Here is a 10,905-nt window from a genome sequence, read left to right on the forward strand (position 1 = left end):
AGCACTTTTCATATCAAAGAGGAGGAATCACCCAACCTTCGATGAAAACGATAGTTACTAGATTTTACGACGCCATAATACGTCTCTATCCTACACCTCTAGATGTGTTGCGTTAGGTTCCAAAGCATTGTTAAGTTCATTGAAATTTATTTTAGAGATGATCTTGTCTAAAATTTTTCCTTTCAATGGCTCATTTCGTGGTGTAGATTTAAAATTCCTAAAATGTAATCTACAATGATAAACAATCATTGTTTATTTTGAGTAATGAAAATCCTAGCTACTAAGGAAAGAAAATTACGATTCTTTGAAACAAATAGCAAAGAGCACACACTAAATGCACTTTTCCTAAATCATTTTTTGCACACAGTTTAAATGCAAATGAAAATGCATGTATTTGTTTTTCATTTCCCTTAATGTGAAAAATACCAAAAAGGAAAACTAAGTATAGCAAAGATCTGAAATATTCTATTTAAAGCAACATTTCGACAATTTCTTTTTCAAAATGGAAAGGAAGACTAAATGACACTTTTCAATTTCGAATAGAAAATGCTTTTGACACTTCAAATATCAAAAAATAAAATGAAATATTTGAAGAAAAGTTCAATTGATTATTCAAGGAAGGAAGACTTCAATGACACTTCTCTTTTTGACACAAAATGATAGTTACGACACTTTTTGTACCAAAAACGATAGATCGATTTAAGCAACTTTTTGACAAAGGATTGTAAATTATGGACAAATACATAAAAAAAATTACTAATCCTAATCAATGGAGGCTAATCTATGTAATGCAAGTAGGCTTCAATAATGAGGTATTGTTCACAAGCAGCAAAAACAACTAAACAGAGCTAAAAACAAGGAAAAAACCCCCCAAATTTCAAGAAGCGAATTAGACTCAGTCAGTCATCACAAGTAGGCTTCACAGAAATAGGAATGCATTGTACTTTTTAGGCTTGAGAGGTGTGATGCATACTGATTGATAGTGACAGATAGTGCCATGGGCCAAGGAGCGCAACTGAGATGGGTTTTGGCTCAAATTTGCAGTTCATTTCTGTGAGTTAAGCTAAGCTATGATGGAAAGTAAAGAGAAAAGTATATAGGAGTGATCTTGAGAGGTTACTAAGCTACCAAAAGGGCATATAGAATGTTTTTAAGTCAGATGTTCAATTCATAAAATAAACTGGAGATTGAATGAAGTAGCATTCATCTACTATGCAATTGCAAAGCAAGAGCAATTCGAAGCCTATCTGGCTAACTTCAGGCTCTATCTGTAGTTTATAAGACAAAATACAACAATGAACAAACATCTATTCATACCCCAGCAGAGTCGCCATTTTGTTTCAGGGAAAACTAGTGTCTTTTTGATCGACTAGCCCTCTAGGATTGGTAGCTACCCTAGAAATAAATAGTTTAAAGCAATTTGTAATTTCCTCTATGTATGATAGATAAGAGTGAGGCAAAGGAACCAACCTGGATCTTCTGCTTGACTTCTTGCTTGATCTCTCTGCCCATTGATAGAGTTTGCAACTCCTCTCCTACTTATCCCACTTAGAGAATACTTGTAGAATCACAGTAACAAAACACTGTCAAAGCATCTTGATCTATTATATCATAAGCATTGCTGAATCAGAAGTACAATGAACATACAATGGCATTCACAAATAATAACATTCACAATTACACAGTTGTATGGAAGAAAACTCAAAGAACTTTATTAAATAGAAGGGAGAATTACAACCCAGCTGTCTGATCCAGCATCATCCTCCCAGCATCAAAGCCCTCTTCACCTCATGAAAAGCAAGATCACCCAACAACACAATGCTCTTTCTCAAATACAAACTATCAACACTTCCTTGCAAATTACAAAATTCTAGCCTCTAGATCTCTGAGATGAGGGATCCATTTATAGATTTGTGCAAGGGTGTGAGTCATCTCTGGGTTTTTTATTAGTGTCATTCCACTTGTTGTTTTTGGTTCCACTAGGAGATTTCTTAGATCTCTTACTCATCCCTGGGTGAATTTAGAGAGGCAAGTGTCACAGGAGAAGTTTCTAGAAGATTCCATGAGCATCCGCTTAGAAAACGGCCTTAGACATTTGTCCATTCTCACTCATCACACCCTACAGAAGGCCTCTTTAGTATGCATCACACTTGGCTAGTGTATAAGTCAGTATCCATCACACCCTGACAGTGGAGTAGTTAGTATGGTCCTGTTTTGGCCAGTTCTGGATCGTTTTTTAGGTGGAACTTTTGGGGAATGATGTAATCAGCTGACCATGATCCTTTAGGGTATGAAACAACACTTTTAGGGGTTAAAGAGCCCTAGTTTATCGACATATAAGATTGGGGTTACAGTGCCCAAATATGTCTATAACAAGGTGGGACCCTTTAGATGATGGTTATCTTATTTGGGTCGACAAGCAGTCCTTGCCGGGATATTGAATGACCTAGCACAGTCCCTGTAGTAATGAAAAACTCACATTTTTTGGGACTACGAGACAGGTTCATTTCAATGCATTTGTTAAACACCTTACCTAAGTTGGACAGAGCCTCCTAGAAATCACACCCATAGGGTGTAAACTCATCCATATAAATCTCTACTGCATCATGGACTAGCTCGACAAAGATACTCAGGACTTCTCTTTAGAAAGTGGCAGGGGCATTGCAAAGGCCACAAGGAAGGACCCTATAGGTGAAAGTACCCCACAGACAAGTGAAGGTGGTTTTATCGCGGTCTTTCAGGCTGATATGGATTTGATTGTACCCACCGAACCCATCTAGGAAAGAGAAAAACTTTTTCCCTGCCAGGCCATCTAGCACTTGGTCAATGAAAGGTAGAGGGAAATGGTACTTCTTTGTGGCTTTGTTTAACTCTCTGTAATAGGAAAAAATACTCCACTTACCATTTTTATTTGGAACCAACAACAAAGGGGAGACCCACTAACTATCAGAGATAGGGTAAATGGATCCTGCATCTAGCAACTTTTGCAGTTCTTCTTTGACTATATCCTTGAGAGCTGGATTCATTCTCCTTTGGGGTTGTCAAACTGCTTTGCAACCTTCTTTTATATAAATGTGGTGAGTACACACCAAGGGGTGCACTCCTTCATTTTTTTGTAACTCCAAGAAAAGGCATCCAGATGTTCCTTTAGCATGTTGCACAACTTTTCTTCTTGGTGTACAAAAATAGTGGGGTTGATTTTCAAAATTCTCTTAAGGAAAAATTCTATGGTTTAACATGGATTGGGTTTGAATCAGCTAATCATAGATCAATCTGATGGTTGTTTTGGGTTTCCTTTACTACCTCTTCTAAGGACAATGTGCTGGGAGTTGGACTTTGGAGTATGTGTTCAATCAAATCATCTTCATCAGTTGTCCTCCTCCCACGGTTGTTTCTAAGAGAGTTGGACTGAATAAAATTCATCTTCTTCCTCCTCTTCCAACCATAAAGGTAATTCATGTTCTAGAGATGGCTGAGCAGGAGGGTACAAGACCAACTACTTGGAAATATGCCCATTTTTTATAGTCATATTTCCAGCCCTCCAACTAATGTAGGCATCAACAGTGGCTAACCAGTGCCTCCCAAGGATGAGAGGGTACCCAATAAGCTTGGCCTTAGGCTGGAGAACTATGAAATTGGTAGGGTACTCCCAAGAATCAACAAATACCATCACATCCTCCACAATCCCCTCAGGGGTCAATGTGGAGCAGTCTGCAAGTTGCAGGATTGTTGTGGTCCTTCTCAATGAACCCTGGAGGTTGAGCTTGAGCATGGTGTCCTTAGTCATCACATTAAAAGTGGCCCTAAGATCAATCAAGTGTGTGGAACAATGGTGCCATTGATGTGCACATCTACTACAGGGCTTCCAGGATCCAAATACTTTGGACAAACTACCTTCCCACCATTAAGTTAGACAAATGTCCAATGACATTAATGGTAGGGTCATCTCTTTTTTTCATCCCTGGATGCTTGAAGAACTTCTCCTTAATCAACTTTTTGTAGATAGGAACATCCTTTATGGCTTAGAGAAGTGGAATTTTGACACATAGATTTTTCAATTCTCCTAGAAGTTTAGTCTCTTCTCGGATAGGCTAGATTGGTTGAGCCAATCTCTTAGGAAAGGATGGTGGATTTACTTTAGGCATGCTTTCCTCTATTTCTTCCTCACTCTCCCTAGGTGGAGGTAGAGGTTGGTTGTCTGGGAGTACTCTCTCAGATCTCAGGTTGATTTCCTAAATCTCAACAACATAAGCAAGATGAGATGTCTCTACACTGTATACTTGTTGTGCCTCTTTGTTGTTCGGGTTTGGATCTGGCTGGGTAGACATCTGGGGTTTTTTAGGTGGGGTAGGGTGTAAAATTTGTGGTTGAGTAGGTGGTGAAGGCAATAGAGCTGGAGAATTTTTGTGTGGGGGCCTCCACCCTTAAGGCAATGCATTCCACTAAGGTTGTGGTAGAGCATATGGCTGGAATGGCTAGCTAGTTGGCTAGGAATGATATTGAGGTGCAAAAGGCCAAAGAAGGAAGTGTAGACTAGGAAGGATGAGTAGGGAGGCCCCAAGAGGGAATGAATGTGGTCTGATTGGGGTTGGAATATGCATGGGATGGCCCTTGCATGCCCTACTGGTATGGCCAAGGCCCATGAGGTCTCCTTTGATTTATGTAGTAGAGTCTTTTAATCACCCCTTCAACTCCCTGGTATACAACTTTTAGTCCAGGTAGAGAAGGGAACTTTTCTGCAGAGTGGTTTTCTTCACAGATTGAGAAAATTTCAATCAGGTTTAATGGACATTCATTCCTAGGGTGCCTCCTTGTGCATCTAGGGTAGAAAATGGCTAAGCCTCTCTCTACTTCCTCCTATTTTTGCTTAATGTGCGTAGTGTTCATCTGTAGGGCAAGGGGTTTGCAGCATCTCAGTTTTGAAATCTTCCAGCATGTTTCCAATTTCACCCTTGATGGATGTATTGGAAGAGGATGGACTGACCATAGGTTGACTACCCATACCCTTTTTCCTGGCTACCCTAGAATGGTTTCTAAAGACAGTCATGGTATCCTCATAAGGTAACTGGTAGATGTCCCCTCATGCTAGCAAGTTTAAGGTATCCAGAAGATCTTCCCTTACCCCTCTTGATGGGGCGCTAAATTAGACATAAATTTAGGCCCATGCCTCTAATTTAAAACATAAATTAAGGCCTATGACCATCCTTCAGCACATTAAACATCTTATTTTTCCATTAGATAATTTGTTTTTAACTTTAATATATCCATTAGAAAGGTTTATGGATAATTGAATATTTGTGCCTAATATTATTTATTTTTGTGGAATATTATGAGAATATTAGGCAGATTATGAAGAGTTGGAGGAGGATATAATTTAGGTACTTGTTCCCTACTACTCGAGGACCAATAATAAATAAATAATTTAACAAGATATTATGGAATTATGGCACAAATTGTGGAACTCCAATGATTGAGAGAATCTAGGAATGTGTTCCACTAATCAAGGGAGTAGATCCACCAATCAAGGGAGAAGATCTACTAATTGACGGATTTCGGTGGGGAAAGATTCCTCCATCCATGGGGAATGATTCTTAATCATTTTGTATAATTACCAAGTTGAATTTTCCTCTAGGAATGATTGAGGAAATCTAGGAATGTGTTCCTTGCCATTTAATTCAAATTCCTAGTATTGGTGACTAGATCCACTAACTAGGGGATTTTGGTGGAGAAAGATTGCTTCATTCATTGGGAATGATTCCTAATAATTTTTTATAAGTACCAAGCAAAATTACCTGTAGTGGGAGAATTTGATTAGTGTTATTGTGGAGAGAGCTTACATTCTTGCAACTCCATTGTATTTTCTTGCATGGATGTAATTCTATTGATGAAAATAATGAATATTGGTGTCATGTTGAGCTTCTAAATATTTTTATACTCCTATATGAGTATCCTTGGGCTTGGCCATCCCAGGAACCTCAGAACCTTTTTGTATCATTTTCTTTCCTTCTTTTCATTGCTTATTCACATGCATCTCTAGTTTTTATGTCTTTCTATTTCTACATTTAAGATTAATAATTTCTTGTTGTAGGATTGAGTTAAATGGTTGATGTAAGTACTTTTGCAGTATCAAAAATATTATTTCATCCTTAGAAAATATTTGGAAGTTTATAGTAATCATTGAGCTGCTTGGATTAGTCTTCTTATTCCAAAATCTAGATTGTTGGCCCTCCTTTTTAGCAAAGAACAACAAATTTCTGCTATTTTTTAGAGCATGCTAACAAGCTTCAATTGAATTGATTCCACTTGAATTAGATCAAAAAAACATTATAGTGAATAAAAAAAATCAGCCCATTGCATTTGCAATTGATTTGGTTAGACAGTTTTTAGATTTACTAGTTCACTAGTTCTCAAATTTCTAGATTTTTGACCAGTAATGTTTTGTTATTTTTTTGCATGTGTTAACATAGGTATTTTTGAGTCATTCAAATTGGAATAGGGACCTAATACATCCTAGTTAATAAAAAAAAATTGTCCCATCCAATTTGGATTTGATTTTCTTGGTCATTAAACCCTTGCTAATTTCATCATTTCACAAGTTTTTTGAGAAAATCCTTCGATCTCCCGACTTTGGTTTTGAATTTTGAGTGATCCTAGGAATTTTACCACTCCATTCCACCCATCACACACCTTTCCTAAGCCTCCCATCACCTCCAACACCTCACATTTTTCTCTTGGTTGTATCTTGTAGGTTTCCCGTAATTCCTATAGGATCATCCTGTAGGTTTTCTTGAAACGGCCTGTTTTGAGGCCAAATTGATGGAAAATCTATAGGAAGTCACCAAAATCATCCCTAGGGTCTCCCACACCATCTAACCATCTCCTAAACCTTCCATCCAACCTTCAACATGCTTAGATTCACTTGCCACATCACCAAAAGAAATTAGTTTACATACTTGATTTTGCATGAAAAGAAAAAAAAGACAAAACCGATTTATTTCAGTCCCTTTACTTGCACATTAGTGATGTTTGACGCTTCTTACTTCCATGCTTAGATAGTAGCATTTGGTTCATGATAATTTAGCATTATTGCAAAGCATAGTTTCTTGGCAGTTAGTTAGAAAATGGTGTGTTTTAGCATTTGATTTCAATTTCTTTCCTTGTACTTTCTTTCTTATAATAGGTTAAGGTTTCATTTTGAACATTTAATTTTCTGCAATTAGCTTAGGATTTGACTTGAGTACATGCACTCAATTACATCATGACAGCAAAGGAAGGACACATTGTATGCCGCATATATAGTGTCGATACCTCTTAAGTTTGTACGAACCCCCGGGTTGATAATTAAAGTTGGCAGCCTCGTGAGTTGCAACATTCTTGTTGCAATAACGAGTCTCATCACTTTTTGCAGCCATTACTAGGGAGGTATCAAAGTATGTATTGTTTTCTTCCCTAGTTGATTCATTTCTTTTTCATTTTTGCAACAAAAGAAAAAATCAATAGGCATATTTAATTTCAAAAGTAGAAGATTTCATTGCATTATAGTTTTCATTCAATCATAAAAAAAAAAAAACAAAATTCTCCAACACCAACCCACCCCCCCATTTGCTCACATGGTGTAGTAAGATCCATATCACTATTCACTTTTGTGGGTAGAAGAAGAATATGGCGAAGAATGTAGAAGAAATTGATGGTGATGATGACAATGAGGAAGATCCTATCAGATTTCCCATTGAAGATATTGATGAAAGTGTGCACATGAAGAACATCCCTCCATATTTTCTTCCAAATTTCATGGTCTAAGGTCAAAGGATCCATAAACCTTTCTCTTTGAATTTGACATTGTTTGTAGAACTTTTGGTTACTTATTAAAAACTCAAAAATTGAGATTGGTCCCAACAACATTGAAGGATAGAGCTCTTAAATGGTTCATGAGTTTAGGGATTAATTCAATAAGATCATGGAATGATATGCAAAAGATATTCCTGGAAAAATATAAAGATAATGATCTTAAAGAATAAATCTTTAGAATGAATCAAAGAGAAGATGAGAGTTTGGAGGATCTAATAGAGATGTTCATGTATAATCTTAAGAGGGAATAACTACATCATTTACGATCCGACACACTGAAAACCCTCTTACTTAGAAAAATTAGGGATGAGTTGATTTCTCTCCTTAATCTCATAAGTAGAGGTGATGTATATCAATTATCATTTGAGGAAATTTGTGAAACATGCCAACACATATCAAGAGGAAAAGCAAGAGTAGGTAAATCAACATCAAGATCGGTAAGTCAAGCTAAACTTGGAAATTTGTTTGATGACTTTAAAACAGAAATTCTTAGCAATCTAACCAAACAAGTAGAAATGTTAAGAATACAAAATGAGCAAAAAGAAGATGTTTGTGTTATCCATGCAGAATCACATGATGTTAAATGTTTCTCCTCATTAACAAGGTTGAAGGAAGTTCACAAAGAGGACAATGGAGAAATTTAATTGATAATGCAACAATGTTATGTAGCTTCAAGCGGACCATGGCAGCATATTCAGCCTGATATGATGCAAGATCTTAATTCACAATTTCAAGCTTAAGCACATCTACCTCAAAATAATTGGAACACACCCTTTCCTTGGCAACATTGGCCATCACAACCCCAAAACCAATCTTTGCAACAAGGTTGGCAAGGAACTTATGGGAGACATCCACAATATCCTTAATATTTTACTCAATATCCTCCATACCCAACTCCATGTTATCCCTACCATTCACCTCCACCACAACCACAACCCCATCCACATCCATCTCAAATATACACTCCCAGTCAATTACCTGTACCACCATTTCCAAACCCACACTTGAAGTAGCTTAGCCCACTTACAATGCTGAGGTACAACACATCCAAACATCTCCCCTTGAGATCAATGGTATTCACCATAGCTCAAGAAGAGTATTGCAAAAAAGAGATCATATTGATATCATTGAAGGACCACATCCGAAAGAAGAAGATTCAAATAAGAAGACCATGGAACCACGGGCTAAAATTGATGAAGAGTAGACATCAAAATTAGAGATTGAGAGAACTCCCTCATGGTTACCATCAATTCCTCCATGTATTCAAGAGAACAATTATCAAAAAGAGGAATATTTGAAGGTCATGGTAGAATAAGACATGAAAAATGATCCAGATCAGCAAAAGAACGAATGACATCACAACCATATTGAAATATGGTTCCAGATAGTCACTAAGTTGCAACATCACTTTCTTCCTCAACTATGATTGATCCTTTCAAAGTCAAGTCATTTGGTCTCTGAAATCCAGGTACATTTCAACGTGTACATTTCAAGCCTCCACATCATTTTGTCTGTCATCTTGATGTGCACATGGATCCATTGGAAGTATTCTTATACTTGAAAGTGATTTTGTTTTTCAAGTAGGGTAGGGTAGGAGAAAAAAAATGAAAAATAAGAGGAAAAAATAAAAATCTAAGGTGAAAACCTCCTCGGAGGTGCCTCAAATGGAGTCATTGATTGAAAACCTCCATGAGGCAGTCAATGGGTTAAAAAAAAAGAGAAAAAAAGAAGAATATCCTAGGTGAAAACCTCCTTTGAGGCGCCTAGGAAGACCTACTAGTTGAGACCTCATTGAGGTGGCTAGTAGGCCTAGAAGATAAAAAAATAAAAAAATAAATAATAAAAAAAAGAATCCTTACTCCATTCATACACGTACTCTCCAACATCTGCAAGCAAGAAGAACAAGTTGGTACCAAAAGGAAAATTGGTCAAGCCTAGTCAAAAGAAAATTTTTGACTTTCTCCTACTTCACTCAAATGCTCCAACAAGGCCAAGGCCATGCCAATCCATCACCCTCATCTATTTTCACCATCCACCCATCATTCTCAAGCTTCTACCACTCATTTCTCTTGTTGTCCTAAAAAGCTACAGGATGCTCTGTTTTACTACAGGATACAAAAATACATAAACCAGAATTGTTTTTTTGCCATAACTTGGAAACCATGCATCCATTTTCCAACCTATTTTAGGGGGAGATGCATATGAATGATGGTAACATGCTCAAGCAGTTTTAGCAAATTCCAGTGCACGGTTTCTAATAAATTGGCGTCCATCATCTTCAACCATTTTTTCATTTTTCTCAATATCTGTTCATCCATTTAAAAAGATGTTTCATGGGGAGATGCATATGGATGATGGTAACATTCCCAAGAAATTTAAACAAATTCTAGTGCTCGGATTCCAAGAAATAGGCCTCCATCACCTTCAGCCATTTTTAGTTTTTCTTGAGATCCATGCATCCATTGACCAAAAGTTTTCGATGGGAAGGTGCATAAGGATGATGGCAACATGCACAAAAAGTTTCAACTCAATCCAATTTACCGTTTGGGAGATATGGACAAAAAGTTGTTGTCTTATAAACCTACAGGATACAGAACACTATAGAATTGGTAGTGAGCAGTTTTAAAGGAGATCCAGAGGTCAACAAAGCTCTTTCAAAGCTTAGTAGCAACATCAGGATCATAAACATCATTATCCAACACCTCCACATCAACATTAACTCAGCAGCAACATGCATGTCTCTCCAACAACCATCGCGTAGGTATAGGTATGCAATATGCAATATTCTTGAATTCTTCTCTTGAGCATATTATAGTTAGAAATTTGTTGTCAATGCGTGAGAGATGAGAACTTATAAGCTAAGGATTGGTCAGTAGTCTCACTAGACTTCAATTGCAACTCACTCCTTCACTCATGCAATGTTGAAAAGTCAAATTATGAAGGGTGATGATTTCAGGGAATGAGGACAACAGTTAAAAGAAGAAGTTTTTCCGAAGGCCAAGGTCACCATAGCACTCCAAACCCTCCATCCACTTCATATTCACTATTTATTCATCA

Source organism: Pinus tabuliformis, chromosome 7 (genome assembly GCF_031772625.1).
Source record: "Pinus tabuliformis cultivar Carrire ecotype Pingquan chromosome 7, CPIR1, whole genome shotgun sequence".
NCBI lineage: Eukaryota > Viridiplantae > Streptophyta > Pinopsida > Pinales > Pinaceae > Pinus > Pinus tabuliformis.